Source organism: Xyrauchen texanus, chromosome 7 (assembly GCF_025860055.1).
Source record: "Xyrauchen texanus isolate HMW12.3.18 chromosome 7, RBS_HiC_50CHRs, whole genome shotgun sequence".
NCBI lineage: Eukaryota > Metazoa > Chordata > Actinopteri > Cypriniformes > Catostomidae > Xyrauchen > Xyrauchen texanus.
In genome coordinates, this window is record NC_068282.1 from 10,717,329 (window position 1) to 10,734,953 (window position 17,625).

The 17,625-nt window shown below is 44.3% G+C and overlaps 1 protein-coding gene across 1 annotated transcript in view; it reads right to left on the minus strand.

Moving 5' to 3' along the window:
• LOC127646528 (contactin-4-like) overlaps positions 1 to 15,495 on the minus strand; it is a 157,749-nt gene extending 142,254 nt beyond the window's left edge. The window contains exon 1 of the mRNA XM_052130275.1: positions 15,426 to 15,495. The gene's annotated coding sequence lies outside the window, so the exon portion shown is untranslated. The remainder of the gene's footprint in view (positions 1 to 15,425) is intronic.
• Positions 15,496 to 17,625: the final 2,130 nt, after the last annotated feature.

The following is a 17,625-nucleotide window of genomic DNA, read 5'->3' on the forward strand; positions in this document are numbered from 1 at the left end:
CTGAGTGTGGAGGAGTGTTCGAGGACCACGCGACGGTACATCGGAGAACCGGTGAGTGAGTTTTTCTCTCTCCTCTCTCTCTCCCTTTCGCACCGTGTTGGCCTTTTCCCTCGCCTATTTTGTTGTTTGTTTGTTTTTTTCTCCCTCCTCTCCTCCCAGGGTGAGGAAGGTGGGGATGACCACGCGGGACGCTAAGATACACCCGCCCCAGGGATAGGGGGTGTACGTCATGCCGGTGGCACCCGGCCTGAGATAACGCCGGGAGGAGTGTGGAGCGGAGGGGCGCGGCCGATCGGAATATCAGCGCCCGGTCCCCAATCGGCCTGATGAGGCTGCGAGGGATAAAGGCGACGGTGACGATGGTTAGAGAGAGAGAATTATGGGCATGTCCGTCGTGTGTGTTTGTTTATGTGTTTTGGTTTAAGTTTTCATTAAATTATCATTTATATTGACAAGCCGGTTCTCGCCTCCTCCTTGCCCATCCTTGAGCTATTTTACAAACGCCACTCATGCAGTGCTCAGCTTGGAATTGACGCTCAGCACCTTGTCATGCTAATAGCTTTTTTAAATAAGCGGTGCTCCCATTGCAAACAAATGAAAAAATACGCTGGCCTCAGGAAAACAATGCTTTGGTGGACACACAGCCTTACTGATGCTTGTACATTGGAATAGGATATAGGGATTCTGAAAGTTTTATATCAGTGGTTTTCAGACTTTTCCTGCCAAGTACCAACTTTGATCAGATCAGGTCAGACCATTCAAATAATACCTAGTCACTACAATGTTCCCTCTAATATTGTCAGCATTAAATTGACATGTCAACACAAGCTTAATTACTGTGTCTGTGAGCAACATAATGTCATATTTTCATTATTGATTATCAAGACAAATCATGGTGTTGCAAATCGTACTAGAGAAGCTTCTAAAAGACACAAATGCTAGTGATAGACAGATATATTGGCGAGGCCGATATAACTTTCCTTTGTGTCAGTTCCAAAATCTACCAATAGATTTGTCTATGGATAGTCAACACTTTCTGTTTTCAAGGTTTTTTCTTTTCAAATTAAATTGTATTATGTTTACATTTACGCATTTGGCAGACGCTTTTATCCAAAGCAACTTACAGTGCAATTATTACAGGGACAATCCCCCCGGAGCAACCTGGAGTTAAGAGCCTTGCTCAAGGGCACAATGGGTGTGGCCGTGGGGTTCAAACCAGTGACCTTCTGATTAACAGCCCTGTGCTTTAGCCACTATGCACTACAAATACACCCCAAAAATATCATAGAAAACTTTTTACAATGTACATTGCATAAGCTAATGTGTTAATATGCTAATTTTGCAGTACTATTCAAATACATAAATTCTGGATATATTTTGAAATGTAAAGTTTAAACTCTTTTTGCCTAGAGAACTTGTTCGTCTATTTACGACATTGATACTATGCTCAAAATCAAGTGTTGAATGGGGTGTTTCTAAAGCAGGCCACTCTTAAAGCTTTCCTGCATGTAATCCCTCACAGACTTTGAGGGCAAACAGCCCTTTGCCATTTGGCAAATATAATGAAGCTGCTGTGTATAAGAATTGGTATTAGGCCTATGCATAAACCAGGGCAAGAATATATATATAAGAATATAGACTTTTCTTCAGTTTTAAATGCACATAGCTAAATTTAAATTATACATTTATAAAATTCGAGATAAATATGAGAAATAAAGGTACAGATTAAAACATGTCTGTATCTTTTTAGTATTATAAATTTTAAACTCTGTCCTGTACCACAGTTTGAGAACCACTGTTTAAAAAAATACTTTTACGAACTCTTAAACTCTCAACCATGACCATTTCTGCTTTTTGACAATGCACACTCTGCCAGTCCTACATTATGAATGGTTTTGTTATACATCTAAAACTTGCATGAAGTCTAAAAAAGGGTCAGAAACCTTGTGAGAAAGCTCAGCCGCAGAGGACATTACAGTAACAGTTTTCATGTTCCAGTAACTTCACTAGAAATGGTGCCCTGAAACATTTATGAGTCTGTGTTGTTGTGCTTGCATGTTTAATAAAGATGCAGTGTGACATGCCATGTTGTTCTAACGCTCAGCTAGGCACAAACCAAGAGTCTACTGAATAAGCCGACAGCTAAATGTCTCACAAACGCATACTGTAAAATCACACTCTATCCACCCGAAAGTAGGAGCCTTTGAGATTTGTATCTAACAAAATGCTTCTTGAAACAATAAAGTTCCCTTGTCTGTTGCTCACTTCGACGTTGTGTCAAAGAAGCGACACTAGGGGTCTCTCTTGAGAGCTTTGCGCATCTCTGAACTTCAGAAAAAGCCAATGAGACATACGGGTATAAATGGAGGGAAAAGCGTCTGTTCATTCAGAAATTTTCTTCGGAACCGACCAGTTGTGTGAGCAGCGAGCTGCGATTTACAAAACTGTTCACCTAATCTCTAAGCACGCTTCCTCAACGCCCCTGTTTCCCAGTTCGGTCTCTTCGGTGACACCGTCGAGGACTTCACCCAGCAGTTCTCAGCGGTGAAGAAGCAGACGGAGGCCATCTCTTATATCATGCCCCATCGCGCCACCAGCACAGGCCGTTCTCCGTCTGCCCGCCGAGGGCGTATTCCTGCGGCTTCCAGAAAATGTGCAGCTCTGCCTCAACCTGGGCCCAGCTCTCAGCCCCAGCGTCGAGCGCCCCGCAGGAAGCGTATGCCCCCCCGTCTCACAAACACCGTCCAGGATCCGGAAGGCTCCCAAGCGTTCCTGAGACAGATGACCCAGCGATTGAGTCCTTCGGGCTGCGGTACCCACATTCTCAATAAAGGAGCAATTTCCTCTTTCTCTAGGTCACCTGGCCTGCAAAAGCCATTCTCATAGCACCCTGGTGCCACAACTCAACAGTCCCGGCACATCGGACCTGGCCGTATTACCTGCTCCGCCCTGCTGCGAAGCCCCGCCGGGTACGTCAAAAACGTTCGTCCCCTTAGTGCTCCTAGCACAGAGCTTGGATGCATGTTTTTCACTTCCCAATCCATCACGCTGGCTGGCCAGGACCATCCGACTCGGTTATGCAATTCAGTTTGCTCGTGTCTTTACGAAGGTCGCAGAGGCAGCCCTTGCCCTGCTTCGGGAAGCAGGTGTTCGCATACTCAACTACCTCGACGACTGGCTCATCCTGGCACACTCCCGAGAGTTACTGTGTGTACACAGGGACCAGGTGCTCAGGTACCTCAAACACTTAGGGCTTCAGATCAACTTGGAAAAGAGCAAGCTCGCCCCGGTTCAGAGCATCTCTTTTTCTCAGCATGGAGTTAGACTCAGTCTCAATGTTAACGTGCCTCACCAATGAGCGTGCGCAGTCAGTGCTGGAATGCCTCACCTTGTTCAGGCCTGGTCCCTCTAAAATATTTCCAGAAGCTCCTTGGGCATATGGTGTCCTCCGTGGCAGTCGCGCCGCTGGGGTTGATTAATATGAGACGCTTCAGTACTGGCTCCAGACTCGAGTCCCGAAACCGGCATGGTGCCGTGGCACGCACCATGTGTTTATCATCCCTGCCTGCCGCCAGACTTTCAAACCCTGGAAAGACATGTTTTTTACGGTTAGGAGTCCCCTTGCAGTAGGTGTCCCGACGCCTTCTGGTCACCACAGACGCCTCCATACAGGGTTAGGGCGCCGTGTGCAATGGGCATGCAGCAGCAGGGTCTGGCACATCAATTGCCTAGAGTTGTTGGCTGTAATTCTTGCCTTTCGGAGATTTCTCTTGCTAGTTTGGGGCAAGCATGTCTTGATCCGATCAGACAGCACCGCGACGGTAGCGTACATAAATCGCCTTGTTCCCCCCATATTGGGGTGTAGGGAACCAGAAGGTTATGAAGGTCTAATGGGGAGTTGGGGAAGGGTACGTACAGTTTGACAGAGCCTGTCGTTTTGGCACGCAACTGCCTGCCCACACCTGTGTCAGCAGTGCACGTACACGGTTCAGCGCATGGCGTGATTAAAATTGGACCCCTAGTGTCACATCTTCCACACAAGGTCGAAGTGAGCGACAGTCGGGAAACGTCTAGGTTACTGTTGTAACTTCCGTTCCCTGATGGAGGGAATGAGACATTGTGTCCTCCCGGCCACGTCGCTGAACTGAGCCCACCACTAATAATTGGTCTTTTCAGCAATTCCAGAAGCACTCTTCTGATTACCGTTGACTATACACCTGTACCCTTATGTAGCCGGTAAATAAATTAAAGGTTGAAATTAGCCTAAATATCCCCTATTTGAATGGTTGTTAAAAAAAATCATTAGACTATATGGAGACATTTGCTAGATGGAGATATTTGGAGACATGTTACTCTGGAATCTTAGAAACAACTGGTAGGTATTCACCTTATGCCAGAGAAACAAGCACGTAACCATCTTGAAAATGTTGACTCGGAACATCCGGTCAAGCTGTTCTATATAGATATCTATGGTGTTGATGTCAAAGTGTAATAATCTAGCTGTTAGGGTTACCTTGTCTTGTTTCACTGTTGCCCTTTTGTTTGTCATTTTTGTCACTTTTACATTCCTTAGTTTTCACTTTTGTCCTTTGTTTAGCTCCACATTCTCCCTGTTAGCGTTCATGTTCTCTGTCATTGTTTTCACCTGTCCTCATTAGTTTTCCATTGGTTTCTGTTCATTCACCTAGTTATCTTGTTTGAGTCCTGTTTGTTCATTGGTTCCTGTCTTCCCATGTCCACGTATATAAACCCTGTCTGTTTGTTTAGTCACTGTCTATCGTTGAATGTTGTTAGCCTGGTGTGTGTTCCCTGCCCGTTTTCCTCAGTCTTGTGTTTATTTCCCCATTGAGGGTTTTCCTTTGTTTTTGTTGAGTGTCTAAATTAATAAAGTAAGTTTGCATCTAGATCCGCTCTCCTCGTCTGCCTCCATTCGTCACAGAACGATAGACCGCCAAATATGGATCTAGCAGCTTTCTTTATGGAACTGGCCCAGGCGGATCTGACCATCCGCGAGTACTCCCACTTCTTTTCCGCTGTTGCCATCCACACCGGCTTCGACGACGCATCCTTGAAGACCATCTACCAGCTCGGGCTACCAACATACCAGCTGAGGGAATTGCCGAACTCCGGAGACCTCACGTGGAGGGAATACGTGAGTCTAGTCTTGGGAGAACTCGCTGCCGGGGAACCACCTCTCTCGATCCCGGTTTCCGCCTCTGGGCTTTCCGTGCCTGCCACGGCCAACGAGCCAGCGTTGCCAGCTTCGTCCGCCCGGCGGAGGAGGAGAAGAGGAAAGGCTTCTGCTCCCCAGTCTCCGCCTGCCACGGCCAGCGAGCCAGAGCCCACGCCTGCCACAGCCAGCGAGCCAGAGCCCACGCCTGCCACGGCCAGCGAGCCAGAGCCCACGCCTTCCACGGCGAGCGAGCCAGCGCCTACGCATGTCACTGTGAGCGAGCCAGCGCCTACGCATGTCACTGTGAGCGAGCCAACGCCTACGCATGTCACTGTGAGCCAGTGCCTGTCGCCTCGACCGTCCCCGAGCCAGTGCCTGTAGCCTCGACCGCCCCAGAGCCAGCGTCTGTAGCCATGACCGTCCAAGCGCCAATGCCTCCCGAGCTTTCCAGAGCTCCGCCTTCCGAGCCTCTCGAGCTTTCCAGAGCTTTCCAGAGCTCCGCCTCCCGAGCTTTCCAGAGCGCTGCCTACCGAGCCTTCCAGGGCTCCTCTCGAGCTTCCCAGAGCTCCGCCTCTCGAGCCTCCCAGGGCCCCGCCTCTGGAGCCTTCCAGGGCTCCTCCTCTCGAGCCTTCCAGGGCTCCACCTCTCAAGCCTCTCGGGCCTTCCAGGGCCCCGCCTCAAGCTTCTCGGGCCTCCCAGGGCTCCACCTCCAGAGCCTTCCGGGGCTCCTCCTCTCGAGCCTCCCAGGGCTCTGCCTCTCAAGCCTCTCGAGCCTTCCAGAGCTCCTCCTCTCGAGCCTTCCAGGGCTCCTCCTCTCGAGCCTCCCAGGACTCCGCCTCTCTGGCCTTCCAGGGCTCCACCTCTCAAGCCTCTCGAGCCTTCCAGGGCTCCGCCTCCAGAGCCTCTCGAGTCTTCCACGGCCCTTCTCCCCGAGTCTCCTACGGCTCCACCTCCAGAGCCTCCTACGGCTCTGCCCCCAGAGACTCCAGAGCTTTCTAGGGCTCCGCCTCTCGAGCATCCTACGGCTCCACCTCTCGAGCCTCCTTCGGCTCCGCCTCCTGAGCCTCCTACGGCTCTGCTCCCAGAGACTCCAGTGCCTTCTAGGGCTCCGCCTCTAGAGCGCCCTTCGGCTCCGCCTCCCGAGCCTCCTTCGGCTCTGCCTCCCGAGCCTCCTACGGCCCCGCCTCCCGAGCCTCCTACGGCTCCGCCTCCCGAGCCTCCTTCGGCTCCGCCTCCCGAGCCTCCTACAGCCCCGCCTCCCGAGCCTCCTTCGGCTCCGCCTCCCGAGCCTCCTACGGGCCCGCCTCCCGAGCCTCCCACGGCTCCGCCTCCCGTGGCTCCGCCTCCCGAGCCTTCTACGGCTCCGCCCCAGAGCCTCCCGAGCCTCCCACGGCTCCGCCTCCCGAGCCTCCCACGGCTCTGCCTCCCGAGCCTCCTACGGCTCCGCCTCCTGCGGCTCCGCCTCCTACGGCTCCGCCTCCGGGACCTGTTCCTGTCCAATGGCCTCCTCCCAGGTCCCCTGGGCCGGCCCCTGCTCTGCGGCCATCTCCAGACCACCTAGACCTGTCCCTGTCCAAAGGCCGCCTCCCAGGCCTCCTCTACCTGTCTCTGTCTTGTGGCTGTCTCCCAGGCCTCCTGACCCTGTCCAGTCCTGCGGCCTCTTCCCAGGCCCCCTGACCCAGTCCCTGTCCAGTGGCCTCCTCCCAGGTTCACCAAACCAGTCCCTGCCCTGTGGCCAGCTCCCAGGCCTCCTGAACCTACCCTTGCCCTGTTGCCAGCTCCCAGACCACCTGAACCTGTCCTTGCCCTTTGTGCCCCCTTGGACTTCCTGCCTGCCCATTGTGCCCCCCTGGACTTCCTGCCTGCCCTCTGTGCCCCCCTGGACCTCTTGTCTGCCCCTTGTTGCCCCCTGGACTGCCTGTCTGCCCCTTGTTGCCCCCTGGACTGCCTGTCTGCCCCTCGTTGTCCCCTGGACTGTCTGTCTGCCCCTCGTTGCCCCCTGGACTGCCTGTCTACCCTTCATTGCTCCCCTTGGTCTGTCTGCCCACCACAAGCCCCCCCCCAGTCAATGAACATTTGTTCTTCCTGTTTTTTATTTTGTCACTTTTGATCGTCTGGAATCCGATCCTTGAGGGGGGGCTATGTTAGGGTTACCTTGTCTTGTTTCACTGTTGCCCTTTTGTTTGCCATTTTTGTCACTTTTGCATTCCTTAGTTTTCACTTTTGTCCTTTGTTTAGCTCCACATTCTCCCTGTTAGCGTTCATGTTCTCTGTCATTGTTTTCACCTGTCCTCATTAGTTTTCCATTGGTTTCTGTTCATTCACCTAGTTATCTTGTTTGAGTCCTGTTTGTTCATTGGTTCCTGTCTTCCCATGTCCACGTATTTAAACACTGTCTGTTTGTTTAGTCACTGTCTATCGTTGAATGTTGTTTGCCTGGTGTGTGTTCCCTGCCCGTTTTCCCCACCCTTGTGTTTATTTCCCCATTGAGGGTTTTCCTTTGTTTTTGTTGAGTGTCCAAATTAATAAAGTAAGTTTGCATCTAGATCCGCTCTCTTTGTCTGCCTCCATTCGTCACACTAGCAATGTGGATTTACTGGGTATAGAGTTAGCAAAAGTTATCATGAGTATTTTAACATGTCCAGAGGATGTCATAAAACTGGAAGCAGAGCAGGAAGATTTTAAAACAAAAGTACTTAATTCATAAATACGCAAGATCCTACCTTCAAGCTGTGAATGTACTGATGTGCCTCTGTGCTCATGAAACAAAACAAAGTCATTGAAATTATCTCTGTATGACACCCCTGACCATCTTCCCATGTCATTGACCCATCGCGCTATAGTCAAGGTAAGCAGATTTGAGGGAGGGGTGCAACTATATTTATACACACACACACACACACACACACAAGTGAAAGTGTATATTTTATTTTATAATCCATTTACAACTATTTTAATAGTTGGGGTTTGTCCCGCCACTGGGGGCCTCAGTCTCATCACTCTCCCCCTCAGGTGGATGTACCTGCCGACACAGATGCGGCATAATGCCATTATTATTATGCATAAATGTGTCTCTCTCTCTCTCTCAAATCGTGTCTCCGGCCGCCCCTTATCTCACTCTTCAGTGTCGGCCTTGCGCCATGCCCTCCTCCTCGTCACAGCTTTCTAGAACAAGAAAGCACCCTCCCCTACAACTGTTCAGCGCATCTGGCTGTGTTCTAACTGGCACTTGTAATACCTTCGCAGGGCACTTCGAAAGGAGCACAATCCATCCTGTAGGGTTGTTCCAAACTGAATTTCCAATAAGAATCTCTTAAAATGTGAGTTCTGATTGACCGGTATTATGTTTCAGCCATCTGAAGCTCTCACAGTGCAAGTTAATTGTCTTCGAAGGGAATAGGACATAAGGATGATCACTTCTGAATGGGACCCGCCAACGTTGGAGCTGGACGAGAGGGATGTTGCTGGAGTTAATTAATATTTTTTGTGCAGCTTGAGGTTTCTTGAGATGTATAGATCCAGTAAGTGTTGTTTATTCTTTGTGCTCAGTGTATTGTGATTGAATACAATACGATATATTATCTTTTACTCGCTTGTTTCTTATTCATTCTACGTTGGACTAACACAACGGCTCCAGCCTCGACATAAGCAAAGACTGCGATGTGTCGTGCGTATTTGTCGGTGGTTATCAATTAATGTTGTCAGTTAGATCATCCTTCAGTTCTCAAGCCATATTTTATTTACTCTACCCTGCAATCCAAACCCTTAACGTATCCGTTAGTGGAGTAAAAATTTAATCTTAAGCCCTATTTGGATGGGATTTGTTTTATATGGGGAGGTGGGGTAATTTTAATCCCATCCAGATTGGTTATGAGTAATTTTCCTGAATGTTTTGGCATTGAGCATTCCCGCTCCACTTAAGATTACACTTTCACCTTCTATAAAATGGCAGTCGAAAATTAACATGCTGGTAAAAAGCCTGTGAATCTGCACTGTCCAGCCAGTGAATCATTTAACTATCGTTATTTTCCAAGTTGTCCAAGTGTCTGAAGTGGATGTTGGTCGAAGAGTAGACACAAGAAAATGAAAAATTGCATTTTACAACTTCATATAATGCTGGCTGTTGTGTATTTATTTAGCATTTTTTTTCTCAAGTATTTAATGCTGTCAAGCATTTATTTTTTTTAAAGAAAGAACGATTGTGTTTTCTTTTGGTTAAGAAAATTAGAAACATGCACAAGTCCAAGTCTACTTCACTGGTCAGATACAAAGTATCATACAAGTGAACTGACCCACTCCTTTTTCATTACATTTTAAAACAAAATAATGTGCTCCCACATAGCTGGAAGTTTTTGCATTCATTTGAATGTTCCAACATGGTAATGGGGTGTAAAAATCATACAGTTTTGTAGTTGTATTGTTCAGGAAGAACAATGGCCCTTTTTTTCCCCTGTTTCTTCTGTTCTCCGAGACCATAAATCAAACCTTCCTTTTCAGGAAGGATGATACCAAAGTAATCTCAGAGGATGTACAGTTGAAAATAGACCACTGGCAGAAGACAATTTTAGAGCCCCCCACCCCACGTACCTTCTCACAGAAAAGAAATTGGCAAAACCTTAACAGTTTGATTTACAATAAGGTCTGGATTATTAATGAAAAATGTATACTATTATTTGCATGTATAAACTATGATGGCTGTTAACACTAAAAGCTGTCGATAAGCCATGTTTCTTTGTGCATTAAGCGCTCGCAATATTTTTTACCAAGAGTCAAACGATGAAAGTAATTTTCGGATGAGAACTGTACGAAACATGATAATTCCATTGACAAGGAGGTCTTTGATTTATTCATGAACCCTTGAGCATGCTGCCAAGAACCATTAAATCCAAGCAAGTAACTGAAAGGTGGTGGGAAAAAATAGCTGAGAAAAGCAAATTACAGTTTCAAAACTAATCAAACCACGATATGGACACTGCATGTGTGGCGCCCACTTCATAACTCTACCGAAATAACTATTTGTTTCACATAAACCAATTGAGGCATCCCGCTGTTCAAGCCTCACCTTGAGAACCACTTTGGAGAGCGCGATCTTTGTTCTAGCAGAGATAGGAATGCCTCTCTTTGAAGAGAGTGTTTCTTATTAAGGTCTTTCATCATGTGTTGAGAGCTTATTTACTGAGCAATAATAACATGCTATGTTTTAGACAATTTCTTAAGGTGCACTTTAAGATTATGGAGAGAAAGATCTCATTTCAGTTCCATCCATCTCCTCAAGTAGCCGTTAAGGTCACAGTAGTAGCTGCACTTGTACACCTGCAGACTAGCCACATGTCCCCTGACAGTATCTTATAATGTCATTCTTAAGAATTCCACATCAGTGCCCATCAGAAGCACTCTCAGGTGTAGTTCTCCCAAAAATGAAAATTCTGTTATTTACTCACTCATTTTATTCCAAACCTGTATGTAAGATACCATAAAAGTGGTCCATTTTACCTGATTGACAAGGCTGGATTGGTAATCTAGCATACCGGGCATTTTCTTGGTGTGCCGACGCACTTTGGGGCTGAACAGGGATGGACTGACCATCGGGAGAACCTGGACTAAGCCGAAATGAGCCGCCGCGTTATGCAGAACTGGCAACAAAACAGCGCCGCAACATGTCGAATGGGGCAGCGATATGGAGAAAAGGACAGGTTATGGTTGGTCCAGGTTGTGGTTGGGCCACTTTCTATCTAAATCTCTGGGCTGAATTCTCTTCCCAGTCCATTCCTGCTGATTGATATATTCCAAGTCTTCTGAAACCTTATATAGCTTTATATGAGAAGCAGTCCGAAGTTGAAGTCGTTATTCACCACAAATCTGGCATAGCTCTCAAATCTGAATGCTAAGACACATCAGCATTTTGGTCTGTTCCTCTCACAAAGCAATCGTATGGCTTCAGAAGTCTTCTTTTATCTTTAATTTTTTCAAATCGACAACTCTGTCCCTATTTAGTTTCATTGTATGGAAAAGAGCAGCCGAGACAATCTGCCTAACATCTCCTTTTTTATTAAACAGAAAATAAAAACCACAGCCAGGTTTTTAGAATGACATGAGTGTGAGTAAATAGTGACAGAACTTTCATTTTTTTGTGAACTATTCCTTCCTATACAATGACCAGGGAGTTTGAACACATAATTTTCTACTTGTATACAGTTTTCAATATATGTGTTAGTTCTGGCAGACTCCAAACAGTGTAAATGAAAGAAAATGACTAAAAACATCCTCTTTCACCTTTAAAGACCCAGTTTAAGATTACAAACATGAGTGGGAAATGGCTGAACATGTTAAGAGCCAGCTAGCTATATGAGAGTCATGACACAAGATGACAGCGGTTTGCTGGAGGTGCTCAACCACAGTATGTGCCCCATCTATCACTTAGATCACTATCACCTTGGAGGAGATGAAACCTCTAGGCTTCCAATCTCACCGCTAGAATGGCTTGTAATCTGTGCTCAAAACCAAGACAAGCAGAAAATTCCACAGCTATAATCTCTATAATATAATAGCTATAATATCTAATTCCAAGTTTATAGCACCTTTATACCAATGGATTTCTATGACTTTTCTATTACTTACTATATATTACTTGAGATATCACACACCAGGTTTGCCATCACATGCCACAAATTAGTTTTGCCAAATTTTAGCACTTTTTTTACAAGCAACATAAAATAATATAATAATATAGATTTTTTTTCTTTTTTCTTTTTGAGGGGATCATAAAAATGTTTCACTCTCTGCTGCATTTTGTTTTAAGGTGTTTTTGAGGTTTAATGATTCTAATCATCATTTAACTTACTTGTTTTCAACATTTACTTCATCTAACTTACTAAACTATTTACTAACCTGTTCAAAATCTCACTGCTGAGTGATGGGGTACTTACTGGCTGTCTCTACTTGTTGCCTCTGTCTGTTTGCAAAAACACCACTTACTCATTTGGACCTGACATCTTACTGCACTCATTAAGTTTGATGTTTGTAATTGCCACATTTAGGGCTGGGCGATATAAGCAAATATTGTACTATACGTTATTAGGTTAACCACTCTCAAAAGGTCTGCCGAAATGCCACTTAAGACATGGATCATCACGAAAAAAGACAGAGAAGTCATTGAGGCTCATTGCAATTGCATGGCAGGGTTACAGGGGTACAAACTCAAACAAAGACAAGAAATAACAATAATTTTAACTTTACAAAGTACGGAAACAGCTAACGTTACATAAACATAGCCACATAAGTTGTATTAACGTACCTTTGTCGAAGTGGTCACTGCACACATGAGCATTATCTGACTCGGCTCCTCCAGACCTCAGACGCAGGTTTACAAGCTATTTTTCCCAGTGTTTTTCAGTCAATTTCTTGCATTTTCCCCCATATGAACAACAACTTTTGGTACACGATAAAAGCTCCTTGTGGTTTCTCGGTTTGGTTGATTTGAGCAACCGTAAATGGTGCAAAACTTAGGCATTTTGAGTATGGGATTTTTGCTTCCTAAGTAGGAAATCACTTCCTGCCCTCCATCTGCATTTCACACCACAGCAGCACAGTGACGTGATGTCATGTGCAAACAAGCTATTTGTTAGCAAGCTCTTTGATTCAAAATTGACCAAACAAATTGAAATACTGCTGAATAAAATACTATCAGTGTTTGCTTTTATTTTTATATTTCAGTCCATTTTCATTTTAAGCATCTTTAGGTGTATTCACTCTCCCCGTGCTGAATGCTGAGAAAAGTGCACATTTAAATAAAAATAACGCACAACCAACTAACGATGGCTACAAATGCACTTTCCCTACCAAACGCCGGCACTTTGCATCACCACGATAGCAAGGATACACAAACATTTCTTGTGGTTGACACATTTCTGTCTGCATTTCGATGTAACTGACATATCGCCCACATCAAGTCGCTTAAAATTATTTCTTGACATTTTCTTTTAGCCTCCCACATCCTTTCACAAATCTTTTTGAAGAAACAAACTATGCTCTATTGAGCTGGTAGCTTTGGAAATGTCTTACAAAAATCTAGCTAGCTAGCATTATCAACTCATGCATAGAAAAAAAGCTCAAAAGTTAATCAACAACCAACAGCAATTTACATAATGGTAAATATGACAATCCACATTTTGTTTTATTAATCCTGACACATTTTCGCTGGTTATCAAGTTAAATGTAAGTATGTTGGCTACTACACTCAGCCATGCTTTACACATGTACGGTTAAATGTTAGTCTTTTAGAATAATACGACGTTAAAAATTAAATTGTAAAAGTCTAAATCTATAATACGCTATAAACAAATAATCAATATGTATTACAGATAACTATTTTATCCTCTCGTGCTTCTTATGGGAAATGCGGCCGCTCTGAAGCAGCACATTCAGATAATCAGAAGGGCAACCAATTGATTTTGATCAACCACAACAATTCCAATCACAACACGAAAGGTAAAGTCAGGACTGGACCACATATGTGGATCCTATTTTGAACAATCAGAGCTAAAAATGCAGGTTAATGAAGCCGAATTAACAGAGAAAATTAGTATTTCCGGGCAATACTTAAACTAATAGTATTGCCATGGCAACACTGGCAGCCGCGTCACACACAAGTCTAATTTCAAATAATCCTTTAGAGCTGAGTATTACTAGAAACATGTTTATATGTATGTATGTACTGTGTGTATGTATGAATAAAGCATGGATGTTAGGATGAAAGTCAACAGATAAACCTGACATCCTGCATTTATCAATTATCACAACATCACGGAGGGTAACAAGGTAACATTCATGAAACTGTATGACTAGATTGATATTTTGTCAGCCTACATTGCTGACATAAGTTGCCACTGTTGGTTCACTATAAGTTACTTTATTACCAGATGTAGCAGAAGCAACACTCAACACCATCTGGAGACATGGTAAGTGGGCACTGCTGCATCCCATCAATCAAAATCTGACATCACATGCAGAAAAAGCAAGCCTGTGCACTCAGCAATTATAATCATTTTTTTATTCAGTTTGTGGAATTTATACTCGTGGGAATACCATGCAGCTCCCAGAAGTATTCAGAGCTAAACCGAGCTGAGCTGCGTGAACTGTTTACAATATACATTCAGGTAAACACTTAATCAGGTGAGCTTAGTTTCTGTAATAAGCCAACCAGATCTTGCCTGCTTTGACGACAACCTCAAATATCCAACCCTTACAAAAGATTTTCAAATTTGGTAAATGACAATTAAATGAAAATGTATATACCATAATACCCCGCATGACCTATAATTGCTGACTGACTTCAACATAAGACGTCAGGGGAATAGGAGGCGTTACCACAGGACGCGTTATGGTGTTCCACCTGGTACACATGCATCAGACGAACTACTTTGCGCGTGGTGGTTTTAAGGGACCGTTCACACCAAACGCGTTCTTATGTTAAAAATAAATAAATAATAATAATAATAATAATAGTGTTTTAAGTTATTTAAACTTGACATGGCGTCTAAAAACTCTGCGCTCCTGCGCACCGGTCAAAGACATCCGTCCACCGCATGTTTTACGTTGAAAAACAATAAAACACAGCGCTGACCTAGGGAAACCGCGGTCGGTGTGAACGGCACCTAAGACGGCATATGTGGTCAAAACAGCCCAACTTTTAAAAACGCGTCTTGCGTTCTGTTCCATTCCGCTGCGTTTAGTCTCGCTGGTTGTGAATGCAAGAACGCGTCTCGCGTGACGCATCGTAGGTAAGAAACACGCAAGAACCAGACTATCACAGTTCTGTCACATGTCGCCTACATTTTAAGATAGTACACTGATTAAATGTAGATTCATATGAGCTCAAACTTGCGAAAAACTATATTGGATGTCGTGACAGCCTATTCATTGGATTTTTAAACGAAAGGTGGTTAAGGTAATAGAGTGAACATAGGTTGCCCTCCAGGTAGAGAAAAATAAACCAGGTGCTGAATGGGACATGCTGGAGCACAAAGTTATCCTGTAAATTCATAAGTGCGGGGTAGTATTTAGATGAGAACGGGCGCAAATGGACACAATAAACGCAGCAAACGCGTTCATTCGCGCACCCTTCAATCATACATAAAACAGAGCAACAGGGAATCAGTTACGCTCTTTTTCAGACATGTAGATATACTTTTCATATGCTTTAATATCTGGATGAATGCATTGTATTGATGGAGAAAAAAAAACTGAGTCTTACCTTAAAGCAAGGTCAGTTCCTGTAATTTCAATGTAGCCGGTGGGAGAGATGTGGTCGGGGCGTTAGACTCAGTCAGGTCTGCTGTCCGAACTGTTGCCGCTCTCCTATCAAAGCGCATGAATTCTTAACTGAACTAAACCCCTCCCCTGCAGCCCTGCTCCAAACATCATATTTTTCAGCTACAGTAAATAGTATAAATAAACTAATTAGTGTTCAAATTCATACTTATTCATATGACCTGTTTTACCTAGGCTAATTGTCATTCTGCCGCCATTATTTGCAGCGTACAACACATTTGTATTAATTACTCTGTGAAAAGAGTTTCAATTCACAATTCAAAAGCATGAGGTGACAATGACAACTATGTTTGTGAACAGTTTGGTATTATCTTGGTGTCTCAGTAGGCTACATCAAATCATGTTAAGACATTTTTATTTGTATAGTGCTTTTCTCAACATCATTTCAAAACAGCTATACAGAAAATTATGCTTTAACAGAAAAGCTGTAATATAGTAATGTCTTCGAGTCATAATAGTGTAATTGTAAATGATGCCTTAAAGTAAATTTTATACATATTTAGAGAGAGAGAGAGAGAGAGAGAGAGAGAGAGAGAGAGAGAGAGAGAGCCCTCAGTGAGCAAGCAAGGCGTCTGTGGCAAGAAACACGAAAATCCATAAAATGTTGATTAATGGAGAAAAATAACCTTGGGGGAATCCAGGCTAACTGTGAATTCTTTTAACAGCTAACAGTTCCCATCTGGCTCAACAGCATGAATATAATGGCAATGGCAAAAAAAAGAATATATATATATATATATATATATATATATATATATATATATATATATATATATATATATATATATATATATATATATATATATATAAGAATAAGTGTTTCAAAACGTTTGACCGGTAGAGTGTGTGTGTGTGTGTGTGTGTGTGTGTGTGTGTGTGTGTGTGTGTGTGTGTGTGTGTGTGTGTGTGTGTGTGTGTGTTTGAATCGTATTATGTCTGTTTCATAAGCAATCCACACATATAAGAAAAACATGCAAGGTATGCAATACACGCTGAAATACGATGAAGACACATCCACATGATGCATACGCATAGTCCAAAGCATGGTGTGAACTAGACGCACACATTCAGGATCACATTGCCGGAAACTTATCAAAACGGTCAAAGACATCAATCTAGTGCATGTTTTCATACACCAACAATTAAAAATAATGCAGATGGGTGTTCATGACGTGTTTGTGCTCAGAACAACAAAAGACATAACAGCTGAATAAAACAGAATTGCTTCTCCTTTTCAGAGTTGTAACTTGACACTGCATCGTTAAAAAGTGGCCCAAGATTCCATATGTATCAAGTGGTCAAATATGTCTGTATAGTGCATGAATATATACAAAAATAATCCAAAATAGTCCAAATAGGTCCCCTTTGATGTCCAGGAATAGTGAGGCCACAGTAGGCCTATTTGTCCTGCTCTCTCTCTCTCTCTCTCTCTCGGAGTACAAACTGAGCACCAGGGGGCAGGGCCATAGGTACGATGAATTTAAGTAGGCCTTATTGTTTTTCGCTGTAGAGGCGGTCATGTACTGTTTATATATATTGCACATGCTGATATTCAGTTTACAAAAACATAAAATATATATGCTTTTATACAGCAGTCCTAAAACATATTTATACTGTGTGTGTGTTTGTGTGTGCATGTGTGTGTGTATATATATATATATATATATATATATAGTGGAGCGGTAGTGTTAGCGGATAGCGCGGTGCGCTACGAACCTGGCGACCCGAGTTTGATTCCCGCTTATGGCCAACACCAGTGATGATTAACTGAACTGGTCCCGGGCCTCCCCTAGGTTGACTCAGCCTAAAATGAGTACCTGGTGTGGTGTGTAAACATTGCCACTGGGGAGACAAAGGTGGTTGGGTGTGGTGCTGGCCACCCACCCCTTTGTGTACTGTTCTGGCCTTCATAGGTGCTTGCTAACAGCACTTGCCCCTACAGTCTGTTAAGGCTAAATGGGGGATCTTATATATATATATATATAGATATAAGCAATATCACACGAGCAAGAGTGCGATATGGCCCTACATCAGCACTGCTGTTATTCGACCGCAGGTAATTACAGCAGTGCTGATGTAGGGGCATATAGCACGATTGCGAGTGTGATATTGCTTATATACAA